Below are 21501 nucleotides of genomic sequence, written 5' to 3' on the forward strand. Positions count from 1 at the left end.
AAATAATGTTGAAAGTATGTTTTATGGGGTGTTGTGTTTCATGTAGGTGAATCTAGAATGTACTTTGCTTGAAACTTGCCAGAGAAGTTTAAATTCAATCCTATTAATAGCTTAGGTTCAGGCATAATTTTTGATCTTCTTATCTAAAAGAGTTTTATCAATCTAATAGATTTTTTCATTATAACTCAGGCTTATCCTTGCTTTATGTAATGTGATTTGCAAAACAAGGTTGGAGTATATCTGGCTTTAGGCCACTGATCAGAGCTAAACAGGCTTTTGTAGTGGAATATGTTTAGCAAATAAATCTCTGAGAGCTTTTAAAAATTCAGATGAAAATTGATGTTAACCTTCTTAAGATTTGTAAACAAATCCACACCTTTACCTGATTGAGAAGCCCAGCTAAAATACTTTTTAAAAGTTTGTTTTGCTTGCTTCTTGCTAAAGGAGTGTTTTCATAGTGTAAGTATCAAAATAGTACATTGATTTCAGATTAAAATATGCAATAAATAAAATTATTTCCATATAGTCTATTTTAGTGACTAATAAGTAGCAAGTGCAGCTATTTACAAGATAGCTGAAAGCAAAAGTACAAGACAGAGAATCACCTTTATCCTGGCCCAAACCAGAACAGAGTGTTTTGCTTACTCATTCAGCTTGGTGCACTCAAGCTATCTCCATTCTCCAGGTCAGTAATCCAGGCACAGTTAGGTGATGTTTAATGGTCAGAAAAAAAATAAGCATACAACTATAGCTGAAGTCTCAAGTCTTCTTGCTTGTCTGTTTTTTTCTGCTTCATTGTTCTTTCATGTTTTTCTGAAAATTCCTGTTGTCCAGCACTCCCACAGTGTCAAAAGTTGTCATTTTCTCCAGTATTGATTTTTAGTCAGAATAACAATAGAATAAGCAGGCAATAAATTCCTGACATGATCAGGAAAAAATTAAATATGAAATATTATCTGAAAACAAAACGGGTTTATGACTAATTTGTTCTCTTTGGCAGTTAGCCCCTCCTCGCAGCAGTGAAGCTGAGTAGTGAGCCATTGCTGGCTTGTCTGTGCTGAGCAGAGTAATTCAGATGAGCAGTGACTTTTGCTGAGTAAAATGCCCCTCCATTCATGGTCACCATCTCTAGGGGAGTATGCAGGAATGGGATCTGCTCAGCCCTGCAGGAATGGGATCTGCTCAGCCCTGCAGCTGCTTACCCAGCAGTGGTGATGCTCTGCCTAAATACCTGCTGAGCCAAATGAAAATGTAGGTTGGTGTAAAGATGTTGTCCTCTGAATCAGTTTTAAGCATCCCATATAAATGTGTTAAAACAATTCATGCATAGCTGTAACTGGGCCTGCTGCCTATCAAGAGGCTGTAAAATAAGTAGGATTTTAGACAGATTGCATTACTTCAGTTCATTAGGCTACCGTCAGATTTTGGGGCTTCTTTTGCAATGATAAGGAGATTTTTCTTCATCTGGTCAGAGCTATTTTGGTAGTTGGTCATAAAATGTAGGAATAAAATAGCTGTTGCATCCTATGGTAGGGCTGTATATATTGCTCATCTCTCTAGTCTTGGAGATCTTCAGCATATCCCTGGGATAAATTTCTCTTATAAGAGGAATTAAGTTATATTCTACTTTGATGTTTCTTCCTTGCTTAAGAGTATCTTCACCTTTAGTTTCATCTTTGCTATCTAGTCTTACTTAGAGAACAAGAAATTACTATGTCTAGTCTGGGAATGTATTTAATCCTTTATTTTATTTTTTTTTTTCTTGTCTTTTCCACAATGTTATTTTGAACTGTAAAAAGTCAGAGCTCTCTCCTGAGAAGCACCCTAATTCCCTGGGTTTTTTTTTTCCCTCCTCTTTTTTATTACCTGGAAAGCTTCCTGTACCATGACATCAAAGTTTTGAAAGCTCTGTCCCCAACCTTTTGTAGATATTATACAGAACAGGTTGTTGGGACAATCATAGGACTTGACAAGAGGTTTCAATTTGAATCCAATTGCTGACAACTAATCCATGTTCTGGTTGCTTCCTTCCTTAAGCTGCTCTAGGTCATTATTTTATGACATTACTGTAACATTTATATTTCAGGGTGGCTTTAAATCGAGTAATTCAGTTTTGCTTTCTCTTTCTTGTATCACCCAACTTTAGAATTTACTTTAGGCCTTTACATATTAGCATTATGATTTAGGCAAGGTTATATAGCATTACACCACAGATCCAAGATAGTTTCAGCAGTAGTTACTGCATAGGTAAAAGCACTGGTAATGTACACTACCTACTGAGGTAATAAGACTTTTATTCCTATTATAGAAAAGAGGTTGTGTTTTACATCTGTTGGCCCAGAATGTCTATAAATATTATAAGCACTCAAAGGAAGAATAATGTATATTGCACAGCCAGTCACATAGAAATGAAGGCACCAGGGCATGGATGTATGAACTGAAGAAAACACATCAACAGAGATGGCTGCAACCAACACTGGAAAGGGAAGTTTAGTTGAGAGTGTTGGGAGCTGAGGAGACTTTTACTTTTCATGTAGGTTTAAGGTTTGGAATGTTTTTTTATATAGCATGATCAATATGAGTTTATTTGCACCAGCTATGCTGTATGTGCCCACTAGGGCAAGTGTGGTTATTTATCCCAGAATTTCAAAGAGCAAAGTTTAAATGGTTTGGAACGTTTTGCTCTGAGATGATGTCAAGCATAGTGTATCTTGCAAGGGTTTTATAGCCTAGACTAAATGCTGTTTGGTGTCTTCTAAAGTTGTCATGGCTTCCTTTAAGCTATAATTCTAAAGAGGCATCTTCCCACTCTTGAAAGTAAAGTAAAAATTGAATATTTAGGAAAATCTTATTCTGTGTGCTGGGACTTGTATATTTTGGACTGTATTCTGGTAGCTGAGTTTCTTGTGCTTCCTTTCCTTCTTGTGTGTTATTCTATGGTATGGGTAATACTGGCCTGTGCATGACTGCAAGTATTTTGACATGTTTTAGTGAAAATATTCTTTAGAATTTTATATACAGTGCACTTATAAATATTTTTGTTATTGTGATAATCAGGTGTAAATGAGGAGAGGGAGTGCTACTCAGTGTTAGAAATGCTGGTTTACCAACTACTTGAATGTCAGAGCTGATGCTGTACTCTGAAACAAATTGTTGGCTTCTGTACAAGAGCAGATCACAGCAAAGGGACTTCCATGTTTTTCTCTAACTTCAGTTTATTAAGAACCTCTCTGCATGATTTCTGAAGTGTCTGTGCCTTGAGTATAGGCAGTGAATTGCCTTAAGGTTCTGCTGCACATCTGAGCCCTTCTGTCGAGAGCTGTTCTAGAAATATTGGTAACTGTGACTGTGAACCCTGCCATATGAATCAGTTTCTGAAGAGCAGTTATCTGGAAGGCAGCTGTGTCAGTGCCTTTAGGCACTGTACAATGAGTGGCAAGTAAGCAAAAAAGAGTAGAGCCATGGGGTCAGTGGTTCCCAGTTCCATTGCTCCTTTTGATCCCACCTTGAACAGTGCAATAATGAGTGTTGCCTTCCAGAGTGGGCTGTGACCTTTTCTCCTGCTTTTAGCATGGAAAGTAGAGTTGGAATAAGTGCTACCATGTAGTTAAGTGAGAAAAGTAGAGAGAAGCAAATCAAAGTGTTCAAACATTTTTTTATTTTTCATTTTTTATTAAGCAAGGTTTGACTCCCATGAGTGAGATGTTGATCTGGGTGTGAATAATGCTTAAATATGTGTTGGAGACTTGTTTTCTGGGTTGAATCCTGTGTCAGTAGGATGCTATCTTTAAACCCTGAGTTTGCAGAAGCAAGCTGAAGATTTAGAGGTTGTGCTGTCTTCAGGGAGATGGGAGGTGCTTGGCTGTGCAGGCTCAAGCAGAGCCACAGAGTCATTACATGTGGAATAGGTTAATGGTTTTATCTTCTGTCTAGAGTATCAGACTCTTAAGTAGTACAGATTTCAAGTAGAATTGAAAATAGAAATAAAAATACATTATTGCAAAAGCTGAAAGTACCACTTCTCCACCTCTTTTCTTAAAGAAAGCATTAAGAACTACAGCATCAAGGTGAAGGTATAGCATTTGCTTGTTGAGTTCTGTACTGTCATCAGCATGAAATGGCACAGCATACATTTCACATTAGATCAAGGGAAAAGAAATCTGTATGTTGTAGCTCCAGTACATACTCTTTACACAAATGACCTTCAGCATTTATTCTCTTGGTGTTCCTATAAAGGCATAATGGAAGCAAATGAAATAGGTGAGCATGATGTATTGCAGAATTACAGAAACTGACACACATTTTGTTGGGCAGAAACCCCAGGCAGTGGAATCACAACGTTGTGGTGCAGTATACAGCCTGTTAGAAAAAGTCTCTCATGCATTAGCACTCAGCTTTTTTTCTCCTGGTATGCTGTAGCACTAGTCATACTTTCTGGGCCTTTTTTGGACTTAGCTTACCAAGTTTTACAGGAAAAGCATGAAAGGCAGAATGGATTTTGACCAATTATAGAAGCAGAGGCAAAATACAAAAGAAAATTAATTATCAGATTTTTTTTTCTTTTTTCTCAGGATTTATCGATTGTTTCCTAACTAGAGGTTTATAGGAAAAATGAGGAGGAAAGTCATGGTGTTTTTCTACTAACTTGCTGATGAAAAGCCAGTAGTGAAAGGGTTGTAAATGCAAGCAGTTACAAATCAAGCTGTCTGAAGGACAAACTCTAGTGAGTATTAAAGGATTTAGTTAATGAGCTTGCTGAACCACTAGTAACTATTTAGGAGTACATAAATAACAAGCTACCATCAACTAGCTTGAGGAAATTATTTGGAATTTAAGTGTTCAAATAAGTTTTGTTTGGTAAGTCTGACTTCTGTCCCTGGTAGCATAAATAGAACAAGTAAGCCCTTGGTGCAAGGTGATGCCTCCAGTGCTATTCTGTTTCTTGAGTAGAAAAAATACCTTTACCTAAAATAAACTTCATGTAACAGTCTAGGTCTATATTGAGTAATATTGTCTCATGTGGGTAGTGTTTCAGTAGAGACAGTCAGAGCTTAAAGTTTATTGTGAGCTTTACTCTTCCTGAATTGAGATCACAGTGACAACTTAATTTCACTGCCATAAATATCAACTTCATGTGTGATGGTATTGAGGCTTGGAGATGTCAAAAGTACCAAAAGAAAGCTCAGATAGTCAGTAGCAAGTTTGCCATCTGTTTTACTGCTATTTCTTGTGTTTCTATGAAGATCTAAGGGTGTCCTAGTGGTAACAATGACATGTTTGATAATGACTGATACACATAGAAAATCAGAATTTTAAACATACCAGAATATTGTAGTCTTGAAAATACCAGCCCTTCATCTGGGAAGCCCTGACAAATGTGTTCCTGTTACAGTATTTTCTGAGCCAGTTACTGACATTTGACTTCAATGAACTAGGGAGACACACGCTGAAGAGAACAGAGCATAGGAAAACAAATAGAGAAGTTGAAAAGGCAAAAGAAAGCACAACTTTATTTTTAATAAAAGGGAGAGAGCCAGGAAGAAAGCTATTTACCCTTGAGAAACAATTCAAAGTACGTGCACCCAAATGAGGCTGCTTAGAGTCTTGGGAAGAGGTAAAGTTTGCCTTCCTTGTAAATCAGCTGAATCATTCATAGACTGAAAACTCTACTAGTTCAACATAATCAAGAACTTTATTGACTTTTTTCACTTTTTTGTGTCAATTTATAATTTATCCATGAAGAAAATATCCTTTCTTTGCTCTTTATTTCTCTTTACATTTCCCTAGACATGTAGGGAAAAGAAAAGTTGCATGAGTTCCTGTTCCTCACAAAGATGAGTTTTTACACTGGGGTAGCAAAAGACAGAGAAATAAAGAATTTGCCAAAGATGTAGGTTAATTTATTACTTTTGTGGCTCAGGGAAATGATATTCCCTTGCTGGTTAGGTTAAATTTTAGATCTTGATATCTCAGTACCTTAAAGTTAATAGATCCAAGAGGCAATAATATCACTAAGTATCACAGAGCATCCCATCCTGGTTCTGCAGGAGTGGATTGAACTTCCTTAGGTTGGACCATTTCTACAGATGCATCTGTGGGAGTGTAGTATTCTCCTTAAAGGTAAAGGATTTTGGATTAATTCTGCATGCCTTACATGTCTCATGTTTAATGGAAATCAATAAATGTTTAAGCTATGATTCTCTGTATTAAGTGGTTATTTTGTCAATGTAGGGCAGTTCTGGGTAAAGAAACTATAAGAAAATATTTGGAATTATAATTTCAGTTTGAAGCTGGGGTTCTATTGCTGCCAACTTTCTAGTCTGAGTTAGACTTTTCCAGCAGAATTCTATTAAAAAAAGCTTGTGTAAAATGTATTCCCATGAAGTTGTTCAGACTGAATTTCATAGAAAGGGAAAACAACTTCTACGTTTTGATGAGGTAGTAGTTCATAGCTAATAACTGTCATTCTTTCTTTTTATTCTAGCACATGAGAAACTGTAAAGTAGCACTGACAAACCTTCAAAAACACTGACAAACAAGTGATATGTTCCACGTGAGAATTATTCTCTGCTCTACACCTTGGCAAGACATCTGAATGCAGAAGGGTAAGCTGCTTTAATTGCTGCTCTGAACTACTTGGCAGAAAAGGATTATTTGGATTTTGTTTTGGTTGATAGAGGGTTTTTTAAAGACTGAAACAAATGACTCAATTCAGACTTGTGGTTTCTTCCCTACAAATAGGCTTTTCCTCTCTGTCTTTTTTGTTTTTTCTCTTTTAGCCTTTTCTATGTCCCATCTCTTCACCTGGTAATTCATTACTTAGACTGAAAACACAGCTACAGGCCACTGAAGCTGCAGTCTCCTTGATTCTCTTCTCTTTAGTGTAGAGAGAAAGGGTTGTCTGGATAGGGGGAATGCAGCAGCTGTGCAGTTTCCATTGACTTATTGAAAAAACAGCAAAATGTTGGGGGATTAGTGCTATGGATAAGAGTTTATTTATGGGTATCAGTATGACAGACTTCCCAAAAACATGAAATAAAGCTGAATAAGGGAATTAGGAGCCTCTGGAAAACTGAATATTTTATTTAGCTCTGTGAAAGGAAGGCTAGGCTGAAACTATGTAGCAGAATTTTATTGTGTTGACATGAGGATAAGCACCAGCATCTGTTTAGCAAACTAGTGGTTACCAGAAACTTTTTCTTGGCTTGCTTAATTCAATTGCAGCAATGTGCTTTAGAGCAAGCACGTTCATTTGATTATACATCAAGTTGAAATCCATTTGATTATAAATCCCAAAATCCATTGAAGTATCTCTGCAGAAGTGTGGAGCTGAAGTCAGATCTCTTGGTGCTGCTGGTTTTCCCAAAGGTTATCTTTACTCTGGCACCAAGATGGCTGTTGCTGTGACATCACAGCCTCTTAGACACACTGGCATCATCTTATTACTTCTCAAAACCAGATCAATAGTCTGCAGTTCCCTCTGACCTCCCTTTTGATGTCCTCAAGGTAGGTGGTATGCAAGCACTGTTTCAAATAAAAAGCTCCTTGGATCTGGAATTCCTGGTATCATTTTGTAGCATGACCAAGGATGACTTCAGTTTGCTGCTAGTTCAGGAAGCTTTTGTGTATGTCTGTGACTCTGTGCTGCTGCTTCCCAGTTCTGGCTCAGCCACGTTCTTTGGTTCTCATTTATCATAGAACTGGCTGGGTTGGAAGGGAGCTCAGAGCTCATCAAGTCCAACCCTTGATCCACTCCCGCTGCAGTTCCCAGCCCATGGCACTCAGTGCCACATCCAGGCTCTTTGGAAATAGCTCCAGACACGGAGAATCCACTACTTACTGGATAGCTGGGATGAAAGGCTCTCATTCTTGACTCTTTCTGAAATAAAACAACAGGTATCCAAGGTCTTAGCTTTTTCCTTACTCTTTTGCTACTTAGCCAAGACTTTCTTCTTGAAAGGTTTCTCTTGGGGCAGTTTGGAGCTGAGACAAAAAATACAGGGGGAAGAGAAAGAATAATTTTAAAATAAAATTCAAAGTGTGCCAGTTGTAAAAGGATCTTGCAGCCTGAAAACAAGTGGAAGGCTGACAAGAGCAACTGAAAATATCTCTCATGTATGTACTGGATTGTCCTTTTATCTCTGCACTTGAAAAAGACTACCTAATGGTCTCTCCTGCCACGGGGTGGGCTAAAGCCAGACCCATTGGCAAAAAATGTTGATAGGACTGATTGTGAGTCCAAAACACAGAATAATTTTTTTAGATGTTGACTCGCTTGAAAGAGATTTATTTAAGATGCTTAGATGCAAATTCTTTTGCTGATTTGCAACACACTTACATAATATTTGGAATTCTGGACTTAAAAGACAAAGCTGTTTTTATGTGCAAAGGCCTGTAGTTTAAGAACACAAAATCCTTGGATTGTTAAAGGTCTGTGTAGTTTTTCTGTCCATCCACGTGTTCTTAGGAAAAGGATCATGTAGCATTCCAAAGTTATAGCAGAAATGATATGGAAGTTTCATAGATTTGCACACAGATAGGACCAGGATTAAGCACTAGCACTGTCAAAATCAAATGCTGACCAGTGATGGGATCTAAACATTCCAAACTGATTGATGAACATGCTCTAATTTCACTGTAATGGAGTTAAAATAAACAGTTCAACTTTTCTACATTATTTTGCAGAGGGTTAAATTTTATTTTTACTGCAGCAGTAAATGCTAGAAGGTTCTAGAATGCATGACCTGGATAACACTATTAATTAATTTTTCTGTTTCAGTGCCTCTGCTTTAGTTAATTTGAGCTTGGTTTTCTGATTCTTGATTAGCTCAGTGGTAAGTTGGCATTACAGCATTCAGCTCTCTAAGGGCATGATCCATAAGGCAGATTTTTCCAGTGGAGGGTCATGATTCAGCTAAATTACACATAATTTAAACAGCAGTTGGCCTAGTACCCTGAAGTAGAATTAGAAATACTTGAAGTACAAGTGTGTAATGCCATAAATTAGTGTTTATGTTAAGTACTCCTTGGAGACCTGCAGGAGGGGCCAGCGGGACACTTAATGCCCCTCGTGTTCTTTTTTTGTCAATAGACATGGTTAAAATCTCAAGGAAGATTAAGCAAGCACTTGCACTTAATGCACAGTTGCCATTTAAGATTTCATTGAGAAAGCTTTGTTTCATAAATTTTAATATTTGTTTGCCTAGTGTCTTGGAATTTATATTTTAATGGCCTATTCAAATAAATGAGCATCATAAAAATGTCTTTGTGCCATTAGAGCAAGCTAATGAACTCTGACTTGTGCATTTACTGATGTTTTGCATTTCTTGTAAGCTCAATGTTGAGCTGTGTGTAGTTATGTAAAAATTTTTACTTATAAGATAATAGGGAATTTACCTCCATGTCAACATCTAAATGGTTTGTCAATGGTTTGTATAGAGGCAGCAGATTGAGGATAAAGGAATTGGATTTGTGTCTTTCCTGACAGTTTTTGGTGTAACCCCTCTGTGGACTGAAGTGTGACTCTTACTTCACCCAGGAAAAGGTCATTATTTATTGAAAGATTTCCTATGTACATTCATGCTGTTGTTTCCAGTTCAGTCCTCCAGTAGAAACCACTGTAGAAGCTGGCAGAGAGAATCCTGCTGCTCTTCCACTATTAGTGTTTATTTTATGCCCTTGCTTTTTGTTGGCATATGGTAGGAGAAAACTTGAACACAGTTGTTTTGACTTGTTATTTTTTCCCTTCTGCCCAGTTCCCTGGCAGAGATGACCATGCAGGAATTCTTGTTGGTACAGTGCAGAGAAGGCTTCCCAGCACAAGTGGGAATAATGGTCTGGGGACAGGAGGCAGAGAGGAGCACAATTGCTCTAAGAGTGTTTTAAATCAAATGTAAAACTCTTTATGGGATTAATGATAGAGTAACCTCAGAGCTAAAGGTGTTTGAATGGCTATGCAGCTGCCAAATAGTTTTCAGCCAGCTATAGGCAGTGAGTAGGTACAGGATCAGAATATACTGTCTAGATTGTTCTTTAAGGAGCTTCAATGTGACTAAGACAAAACTGTACAAAACATCAGCTCCTAGGGTGATAACTAGCTTAACAGGTCATGGTTTGGATCTGTATAATTTAATATAGAATATTAACTGTGTATAAGTAATTAACATATGCATTAAAAAGATGCTTTCTCCTAAAACAATTAAAACCATATTTATAGAATGTATATATATGTGAATAATGCATACATACATGGGAGGGGGGAGTTTTTATGAACATAATCTGAATTTTGGAAATGCTTCCTATACATCTTTAAGTCTACAAGAAAACCAGTGGAATTTAGTCTGAAGTGCAACATGTTTGCTTGGTTGGGATGTTAGGATTTTGTTGTGTGTGTTGATTTCCTAGATTCACAAGTTGATTTGGTTTTATGGGGACACACCAAGCTTTGGTGTGCCAGTAAAAATGCATCTGCTTGGGATTGTTGGCCATGAGCCGCTCAAGTAAAGCTCTGTTTCTCTCCTTCACCATTTCTGCCAAGTTGCTACCATACCTCCTGTCTGCCAAACAGCTCAACTGGTTTGAAGCCTTGCTTTTCCTTGGTTCCCTTTATTCCCTGTGGTACTGTCAAGGAGCCAACCAAGTCTTCAGCCAAAGGATTAAAAACTTAAAAGTACTCCCAGATCTGTTTCAAGGTATTACCTTGAGCTTCTAGTGTAAGATTCATCTACATTACAAGCATCTTGCCATGTGGGAAAGAGTCACCCCTTTTTAGAGAGCCATAAAACTTGAAAGTTTGCAGGTGGTGAAGATTCTGCCACATTTCTAATTAAATTCTTCTTTATAGGCAATTATCCTTTTTTAAACCTGCTTCTAGCTGGCATTGTTTTTATTTTTAGTGCAGCATTACATTTTAGCATCTCTGAAAGTCAAGCAGCTATATTGTTTTAAAACATTTTTATCTCAAACTTTTTTTAGTATTATTAAAATAAATGGGTCCACTGCTTTGCCTTTTGGCATAACGTATAAGGTCAAACTTTAATTACTCTGACAGTTTAAAGTGTCTGTGAGACATGTACTTCTAGCTGCTTCATCCCTGTAAATTTAATGAACCATAAGAACTGAGAACTCGCCTGGAGAAGAAAGGGGTTCATCAGTACCAAGGTCTGCTCTGTCATTCAGAAGTCTCAGCACCCAGGGAACCTACTTGATGGAGCTGATGAAGTTCTTGGGTGCCCTGCTGCATCAGTGCTCCAGTCTTTCTAATTTGCTGTAATGTAACCAAGTAGCCTGGTGTGGTAGAAGGAGTGGAATGGTGTCCCACTCAGCCCAAATACATGTGATCTGTGTTTAACAAAGCAAACTAACAAAAACTTTATGTATTTTTTGCTTATGTTTGTGATTCTTCCAAGTCACCCCCAAAACCACAAATACTGTTTGAACTGTGTTAGGAAAAAATCCCCATGTCTCTAGTTTACCTCTTCCCTAAGTGCTTACCTGGGTTAATCCTGTTCTGCTACTGAAATTCATTCTCAAAACTACTTATTTCCTTTCTTTCCTTCAAAAGTAAGACATCTGGGCTTAAGAGAAACACTTAATAGCTACCACATTCTCTCTCATTTACAGAGGTATACTTCTCACTATGAATAAAAAGATGAATTGAAGTGTCAGAGGTCATCTCAAATGGTTTTGTGGGACAAGTCTATAGTATGTTTCATTCTTTGCAGTAGAGCTGTAGACAGAAAAGTTACACAGTCACCCTGTTTAAAACCCTCAATCCTGGTTTTAAATGCAGGTCTGAGTTTTCCATGCCTTTAAGTCATGGTAAGGCATTAAATTAAAAACACAGTCAATCCATCTCTGGTAAGTACCCAAATGGCTTAGCTCAGCAGATAGTTATATTTTAGGTAATTTCATTTTTTTTCCTCATCTGACACCTCTTACTTGACATGTGGAATTGCAAAAGATTTATTTATTATAAATTGCTTCATTTTTCAGATCTCTTTCCCTAAATCTAACATTCCTAACAAGTATGAAACTATTTGTATTTTTTATGTCCTCTCTAAGTTAAAAGATCAGCTGCAGTATTTGACTTCTCTTGAGAGAGGGAAAGACTTACTTTTCACCACTGTTTATGGCTTTAGCATGAAAACATAATATTCTTTGAAGAAACAAGGAACTATATTGTAATTCATTGTGTGTTTTTTTCCTCATCATTTGTGTATGTGGTTTCATATTTATAAATCATTGCTTGTAATTCAATTCCAGTACTGAAAAATGGATAGATTTATTTACCATGTTAATCTAAGTTATGAGGCTGCTTGATTCTGGACTTTTACAGATAGAAGTGCTGTAACTAAATTTAAAAAAAAGGTTAATAAAAACATAAGAATAAAAGCAGTAAAGTGCATCCCCCCAGGTGGATTGCTTCCTTTTTGTAATAAATTATCACTTGCTTGTCATCCTCACCTTTAACTTTGTTAAACCACAGTAGTGGGAAGACTGGAGCTACCCCAAAGTGTACTTGAGGTCCTAGGTGCATGACAAATCATGTTTCCACAGTTCTCTAAACTCATTTCCTGATTTTAGCAACTTCTTTGGTAAGTGTGACACTTGCTATTGAAATGGAAGCACAAACACAACTTAAAATCCTAGAATTGGCTGGGTTGGAAGGGACCTCAGAGATCATCCAGTCCAACCCTTGATCCACCGTGTCTGGCAAAGATGTGTTGCTTCACCTCAGTACTGTGTAGGCTGTAAATGACAGCCTGGTTCATAATATCTTGAGGGGGTTTATGTAGGTCTGTACTTTGATAGCTCAAAATCTTGATACATGGCTTAGCTGTTAATACCAACTGATCTGATTGGCTCACTAGACATGTTCACTATTTAAAACACCTCCTTGTCTCCATTTTTAAATGAGTATGGAATTTGACATGGAGATGAAAAGTCCAAATAGAGGAGATTTCTGATTTCTGGTACAGAACAACAGAAAACAAATGCCTGCCCTGTTTTTAACACTGGATTTTTTTTCAATAATTACTTTAGTCCTTCTGTTAAGTTTGCAGCACCCATAACATGAGCATTTTTAAAGAAACTTCAAAAAATCAGAAACGTGAACATTAACATACCAGATTTCCAATTTATTTTTTAAGTTCTGCTACTCTGGGTTTCCTGGTTGTGTGGTGCTAAGTTGGGATTCTCTCAGGTCTTCTCCATGCTGCCTTCAGCCCTTCCTCTTCAAGTTTGTGTTCTGTTTCTGGTGATGATGAATTTAAGACTTTTTGCAGACTTCTTATTCCAAAAGTAACTCTAGGAAAAGTAGAAGAAGTGTTCATCCAAAATTACCAGTCTGAAGACTCCTAGCTTAGTGCTCCCCTCCACCAAATTGTTCAAAAGTAAAACTGAATATTATTTTATTATTATTATACCCTGATTATTTAACTCTGTGGGCACTCTCTCACAACACAGAACATGTTTCCAGGTGTTTGGTTTCCTGTGCTTTATTTTGTGCATTTTTATATATGCTTTTGAACATGTCTTGTCAGTATGTTTCATCCTTTACTGTTAAATGCTGGGAGCAATGCAGTCTCTTGAGTTTATCCTCAGTTTCTGTCCCTGCTTTCCTAGCTGTAAAATGCAACTCTGACATATGAAGTTGGTAAACCTTTATTATGTAATTAAAGAAGGTGGAAAAAACCTAGGATAATGGGAGCAATATGGTTATTTAAGAAAAACAGTTAAGCCAGGTGGTTTTCTGGGTAACTCAAAAGGGTGTAGAGAAATGATTTACTGCAGATTAGTGAATATCTATTAATCAGCTAAACTGTGCTAATTGCACAGATAGGTACAAGATAAACCCACAGTATTTTAATCTTGAGTGAAAGCAGTGGTGTTTTTACAAATTTAAAAGCCATGTTGATGTTTCTCCATCTGACAGATAAAATGATAAAACTGACTCTGGACTTGGAACTATCACAGGATTGTATTGCAGCTTGGACTGCACTAAAATCTGTCACGGAGTTTAGTGGTGGGTATCTCAGAGCCTTTGAGCTATCTATCCTTTTGGCCTTTACAGTGATATTTTGTGCTCCCAATTTTATGGTGCTTGGTGGGCATCTTTTCAACTGCAGAAATGCAACTCTAACTCTTGCTGAAGAGGAAGATGCCCAGATCTTGGGTGGCTAGAAGTCTGGTGGGTAAAGATTGTTCTTAAAATTAAAATGTTAAAATTAACTTTTTCATCAGGGAGAGAAAATAAGAGTGTTTGGCAGCAACTTTCCATCATCCCTAAGGAAGTTCTATACAATCTGGTTATTGAGTCTGAGACTGGCCAAAGTATCAAGTTGAAATTGGTACAATACAGACTGTACAAGAGATAGGAAATGGTGATTCTTTGTGTGGGTAAAAAAAAGGAAAAGTTAAAAGAAATATTGGGGGATGAAAAGTGCAGATCTTCTAATGCTGTAACCTGTTTCTAGAATTTTGATCAATCTATTGTAATTAAATAGTCACAAAACAGGCAAATCAGCAGATGTAAACAATCCCAAGTTTGGTTTCATGGGAATGAAACTATTCAGTGCTGGAGACCATGGACACAGTGCCAGAATGCAGATGGAAAAAAAATAAAATTATTTCTATTTAATGCGAGCTGTGGGATAGAACTGAAGGTGAAACATGGATGACAATTCAGGGCAAACATGTATATCACATGCAGCCTAGGAAGGATGCACAGGAACGTTTTGCTGGTTTTTGTGTGTGCCAAAAATGGGGAAAAAACCCTGAAAATAACATTCTTTAGACATTGTCAATGTCATTGTCAGTGTACCAGTGAACATTGTATTTATACCAAATATTTAGGCCAAACCTGCAGGACTTTAAGAGTGCTAGAATTTTAAATAATATTACAGTAGCAATAATAAATTTTAAATAATGAGCAGTGGCAGAGTATCTGAAGGGAAGATATCCCCTTAGTGTCATGGAATAGCAATAAAACCACGATGAACTTGAAGTTTCATGATACTTGAATGCAAATAGCACCACGTAACTGAAGAAAATTGGATGGCAAATGCATGATTAATTCCAAATCAGATAACTGAGCAGAATCAAGGTATGGTGCTGAATCACTCCATTTATACTATTTGGAGAAAATTCTGGTTTTGTTGGTTTTTAATAGTGCTAATTTTTTTAAGCATAGTGAGGAGGGTGAGTTTACTGTAGAGCTTCACTGGAATCCATGGGCAGTGCCTCACTTATTTACTAATTCAGTGATTCCCAGTATTACCATGGGAACAGTTATCCTACTTATGACAGGGGGGGAAAGGTTGGGGTATCATCTACCCCCTTTCATTGATCCTACCCGTGTTTTCACTTAGAACATGAAGAGTGGGTCATAAGATTGGTGGAAGTTGGCACACTCTCCTGTTTGTGGTTCCAGAGTAGAAAAGGAGAAGAAAAGTGAGGAAGAACTAAAAAATGTTTTCAGTTTAGAGAAATTTTTTAACAGGAATGTGAAATTTGGAAGTTTTGGGTCAGTTGCCAGTTTTCAGTGATACCAGGAGGCCAAGTCTTACGTCTCTGTCTTAATTTATGCATCTACAAGATGCCATAATAATCCCATGGTGGTACTTACCAACTTTACTTAATGTCAATGGGTTTTTTTACATCCTTTGTTGAAAGATTTCAGAAATGTTAAATAGCTCTATGGGAGAGGAAGCACCTTCCCCAGTATTAACAAGCAACTACCTTCCTTTCTTATACCAATCTTAGCTCCAACATTACTTTGGCATAAAAAAAAAAAAAATCATCTGTCTTATTAGTTCTGACTTAATTTGTCCCCTTGGAACGGGAGTTATAAAACTCTCCAGTGAATCTGAAGGAAATTCAGGGGCTGGTTCAGTTGTTTTAGTGAAGGTTGCTTACAAATCACCTTTTTCCTTTTGGCTGAATAGGTGCTGCTGTTTGGTTGTGTGTTTGTCCAGTAAATGAAAAGACTGCAAAATACATTCTCTCTCACACTTGATTGATTCCAGCAACGTTTGAAGATTTAATCCCTGTTAGCTGGTGAAGAACCTTGTCTGAGTGTTAAAGCCATTCAGTTTCAGGGGCAGCATATTGAGGTTTCACTGCTTGGATAGAATTGTTTTACTTGCAGCTTCAGCAATATTCAGCTCTTCTAAAAGGAGCTTCAGAGTGAGAAAACTATTTAAATTTTGTTTCTGTTGTAATTATGCCCTCATCTTGTTGCATGTGATTTTGCTGGAGTTTAAAAACAGTGGTGTTAACAATTTTGGGGCTTTCTTTAAGACTTCTGAGTCAGGTTACAGTGAAGGATAGCTTACTGAAGGTTAAATACACAAGGCTGAATCCTATTTTTTAAAAAAATAACAGAGTTGTGACCAGCAAGGTATATTTTTAAAAATACAGTTAGCAAAGAGACACAATCTTGGACGAAAGAGAAAGCTGACATTAATTTTGCATGATCATTTGTGCAGTGGAATTCCAGAAAGATTTGAACATGGGTAGTTCAAAGAAGAAATTAGAACCTTCTTGCTCACAGTCATAAACTAAGTGAAGAAAAAGGAGCATAGAGATTTGGCAAAGATACCAGGAGTTGTCTACAAATACACCGTGGTACTTCATGTCTCCAGTACTCCCAGTTTATAGCAATACTTCCTCTTCTGCTCCTTTCCAGCTTATCAAGGTATGGAAGGAATTCCACAGGTAATTTTCTCTTCTAGCTGAAATAATGCTTTCAATTTTCAAGGTAACTGGTAATTAGCAAGTTTGATTTCCATCGTTCTCCCCCCCTCCCAGCTGTTCTGTAACACCTATTTAAGTTTTTAAAGGTAGAATCAAAGATGTTCCTAAGAATTCAGCAGCAGCTCTTTTTGTTTGCATGCTATCAGTGAGCCAGTGAGAGTGTACATTTATGCATGTGCATATGTATTTGAGCACTTTCCAAAGAGTGACCTTTGGAAGATAAAGTCTTCTTGAATAAGTTTTCCATTAAAACAGAATGAATTTTAGAAAGGCACAGAAAACTGTAGCTAAAGTTCCAGTGTGTTTCAGCAGGAACTTGATAGTATTGGGCCATAATGTGTACAGAAATTTTCATACATTGCTGCCTTTTTCAATTACTACCTTTGTGCTCAGTTGTTTTTCCACAGAAATCTAAAGCTGCAATAGAAGCAAGGCTTTTTAAACAGTGATTTCAGAAAGCTTGCTCTTTTTCAGTATTCCCTGCTATTTCTTTTGAAATGACCTTATGTGAAATACATAAATACCCGTAGAGGTGCTCAGCTCTCCTTCTTGTATGATTGATTCTTTAATGGTATAGCAACATGGAAGTTCTTCGCAAAAGCAGCATCTAAGAAGTGTTCATGAAGTTGTGTTTGTATATTCCCTCAGCTCAGGAAGGAGATTGAGGTCCTGGAGCAGGTCCAAAGGAGGCAACTGGGCTGGTGAAGGGACTCGAGCACAGACCCTATGAGGAGAGGCTGAGAGAGCTGGGGGTGTTGAGGCTGGAGAAGAGGAGGCTCAGGGGAGACCTCATCACTCTCTCCAACTCCCTGAAAGGAGGTTGGAGCCAGGGGGGGGTTGGGCTCTTTTCCCAGGCAACTCTCAGCAAGACAAGAGGGCACAAAGGGTCTCAAGTTGTGCCAGGGGAGGTTTAGGTTGGAGATGAGAGAATTTCTTTCTGGAGAGGGTGATCAGGCATTGGAATGGGCTGCCCAGGGAAGTAGTGGATTCTCCGTGTCTGGAGATCTTTCCAAAGAGCCTGGATGTGGCACTGAGTGCCATGGGCTGGGAACTGCAGCGGGAGTGGATCAAGGGTTGGACTTGATGATCTCTGAGGTCCCTTCCAACCCAGCCCATTCTATGATTCTATGAAAATGGCCTCCTGTTGTGCCAGGGAATGTTTAGGTTGGGTATTAGGTAAAATTTCTTCCCCCAAAGGGTTGTCAGGGAACAGGGACTGGAATAGAGCCTTCCCAGCCCCAGACAGGCAGTACCATTATGGCTGTGATGTGATGAGTCTGCACTTGCTGCTCTATCATGCTTTTAAAAACCTATACATTCTCCTTGATCTTAACTGTGTTAAAAGATATAGAGCACTCCTACCCAGGAAAACTGAAGAAATTCAAATCTAGTGAGCTTGGAAATTCTATTATAAGTGGTAGTCTGTATCTCAGTAGGTTCCACTGAGTTACTCTAGGATGGATTATGTCTTGAAATAAGATTCATAATAGCCATAACTGTGTGCAAGACCTGAATGTTTCTCCTTAGCACACATTACAATGAATGACCTTAACACATACGTGGTCTACAAGACAGAGATTAAGGAGATTAATTTGTCATAATCATCCTTTTGGTTCCCATACTTTTGTGATCAGTTTAAAATTTGTGCTTTTGACTTAATAGACATCCTTGTTGAAATGTTGGGATTCTTCAGAATGTTTTCAGAAAGGCTAAAGACAGCTGTAATATGTAATATGTACGAATGTAATATGAGAAAGCCTAAAAACCATACAATAAGTTCTCAAGATATTCTGAAGTTCATTTAGGAGGAGTGACAAAACGGATATTGCCAATTTTTTTCAAATTTGAGCACTGTTAAAATCACTTAAGAAAGCCTGTCAGATCTGTAGAAACCCAGCTTAATGCTGTCATGAGGCTAACCAATTGCAGCAAAGATTCTGAATGTGTTAACATGAAAGAGAAGTCTGTTGACTTTCATAGTGAGGGACTGTGTTTAGTATCAGATTTTCAAAACCTTTTTGAAATGAACAATGCTTTTTAAACTTCTGTTAAATGCATGACACTTTTATCATTGTTTCAGAAGTCTTAATTGATGTGAATAGATTGGTTATTAGGAAATAAGTTATTACAAAGTTTTCAGGGATTTTTTTTTTTTCCAACATGTGACCTTACTCCCTGTGAGGGAAGCAGTCAAGGGAATTGGAGTGTAAAGGAAAACAAGTAGATATACACTCTGCAATTCATAGAATTTATACAGGGTTCTGGTTCTCCTTTAAGGGACAGCTGAGGAACAAGGGTACCCAAATTAATTAAGGTATAAAAGTACAGACTTGAAATCCTGCAGATAAATAGGTTGAAATTTGTTTTCCCATCCTTTTGACATTTTTATAACTTTGTACAGGAGTAAAGATTTTAGCAGGGCATGTGTGTGTAGAGACACAGGCACAGTTCTCATTCTCTTCCTGGCTGCTCCTTAGAGCCTATCTTGAAGTTTTCCCTCTAAACAGACCCCTGGGTTTGTTACTTCCTCTTCAGATTTTTTGAATGTCAGTACTCACTTTCTGAACTTAAAGTAACTTCAATGCACACTGAGAGTGGCCTTACAGGACCTGTTGAGTGTGTGTGGCCCTATGGATATGTCTAACACACGTTTCAAGTTTGGCAAAATGTGCTTTGGTAAAGTACTAAAATGGTACCTTTTATAAAATGTTGTGGCTCTATGGGGGATCTGCTAAATACAATGGACTTTCCATTGTAAGCAGAATTCCTTTCTACAGTTCTTTCTTTTCTACAATTTATATTCTACAATTCTTTTCTACAATTCTATTTCTACAATTGTTGGGCTTTACTTGGAGATTATTTTTACATACCTAGTGAGTCTTTCTATCTCTGCCTTCTTTCTGTCCGTGGCACTTGTCAAAATGCAAATTCAATGAATACAATAAATATAAACTTAAAGACTTCAGAATATTAAGAAGACTTTCCTATTTTTTATTTTATTTCAAGATCTGAAGATATCAGATACTTTTTTTTTTTCTGTTTTCTTTTTTTTTCTCTCATAAGGAAAATACAGTGGAGAGTGTGACAATAATCTGCCAGCAATTAAATAGATGGTTGTTCTAGATTGTGTATGGAGCAACCAGCTCTGCTAACAGAGGGGACAATGCTATAACACAAAAGTGACCATCTTCAGTATCAGGACATAACTTTCATTCTAGCTGTCTAGCCAGTCAAGGACTGAGTTTAAAATTTTGGAGAATTCTTCATAGTGCAAGTCAAAAAGCTCAAGACATCAGTATCCCTTCTACCAGAACTCTTTTACTTTTATGAGCTGTTCTGTGTTCATCTGTTCATGGTGCACTCCATCTCTGAATCTCACTTTGCTGCTCCCCAAGTTCTCCATCATCCATCTGAAAGCAGTGGGAAAAATCCTGTTCAGGTTCAACAGAGATAATCAAATGGCTAATGGGATGTCCAGGACAGATCCTCTTCTCTGCCTGGTATTAGCCTTTTGGAAGCAGATGACAATACCAGAGTTCTTTGAGAGAGAACATGTATAAAGCCTTTCTACTAGCTCTGACATCTGTATTTTGTTGTACAGCAGAGTATAATTTAGGCTGACAGGACTGAAATCCTTCCCCAGGTTTCACTAGACACAGTGCTTGTCAACTGGAGGAAGAAGGATCTCCTTTTGTATCCAGTTATGATTATTCTACCACAGAGAACAAAGTAAGCTTATCAGGTTTTCTTGCAGATAGAACAAGTTTGGAAGGAAGGGAATATTCCTGGTTTTAAAATTCCTTCTTTTGTTTCTATCATACATACTTTGTTCCAAGAGTAATGTAATTCGTTAATGCATACTGGCATAATCATTGTTAGGCATAATACAAGATAATTGCTCAGAAATAAATATCCTGGAAAATGCAGTGTTTTAAAAATTAAATCTGTTTTCTAATGCTTTTAAAGCCAGTATTAGGGTTTGGTTTTTTTCCCTATTGAAAGCAGCAGGTTATTTTTAGGAAATGGGAGACTAAAAAGGCACTTACCCAAATGTTTTGGAAACTGGGATGAAATATGTGACTTTCATACAGATCTTTTTGGTTTCTGACTTCTGTTTGATGTTGCTAGCAAAACACGACTGAATGTTTCTCCTTAGAGTTTCTGTGAACACTTCTCTAGTTTTGGCAGATCTGCTCTATGAGAAATGCTTCACCTGTAGTCTTGAAATACTTCTTGTTTTGGAGAGAAAAACACTTGCCACAATGTTACTGGGCTTATACTGGTTAAGAGTGGAAAAAAAAATAATTTTGTGTGTGTGTGATTCTTCTACGTGTTCCAACTGGTTTCAAGAATTTGGAAAGAACAAGGTCTATGATCTCAGTCAGACAGGAGGAGTGTTTCTGTTCTTCAGATTAGGTGTTCCTGCCCATCCCTTTCACAGGAGCATATGAGAAGGTGAGCTGTATTTTAGGGTGGCTGTTGCCACCTCTTTGGTATTTCCCAGCCCCTTTCTGTCTTCTCTTCACTTGCACTCAGTGAGGCTCAGTGACACCAAGGGTCATTCCCACCCCCCCTCTCTGTCCCAGTCAGGCTATTAGAACAGCAAGGTTCTTTGCTTTGGGAGTGGGGAAATGAGGGTGTTGCATAGAAGACCCATTCTTGACCAGTTTTTCCTGCTCTTCTGACACGTGAAAAATGACAAGAATTAGCCTTGAGCTCTGGCAGTTTTGCCTCCAACCAGAA

At 37.7% G+C, this 21501-nt stretch overlaps 1 protein-coding gene across 3 annotated transcripts in view; it reads left to right on the forward strand.

Annotated features, from left to right (window-relative positions):
* The window catches only part of GULP1 (GULP PTB domain containing engulfment adaptor 1), a 138659-nt gene that overhangs the window by 35602 nt on the left and 81556 nt on the right, over nucleotides 1-21501 (forward strand). For all 3 annotated transcript variants that reach the window (XM_030454659.1, XM_030454661.1, XM_030454662.1), the window contains one exon: nucleotides 6485-6605. The gene's annotated coding sequence lies outside the window, so the exon portion shown is untranslated. The remainder of the gene's footprint in view (nucleotides 1-6484; nucleotides 6606-21501) is intronic.

The sequence above is a fragment of the Calypte anna genome, chromosome 7, assembly GCF_003957555.1.
Source record: "Calypte anna isolate BGI_N300 chromosome 7, bCalAnn1_v1.p, whole genome shotgun sequence".
In the NCBI taxonomy this organism is placed as follows: domain Eukaryota; kingdom Metazoa; phylum Chordata; class Aves; order Apodiformes; family Trochilidae; genus Calypte; species Calypte anna.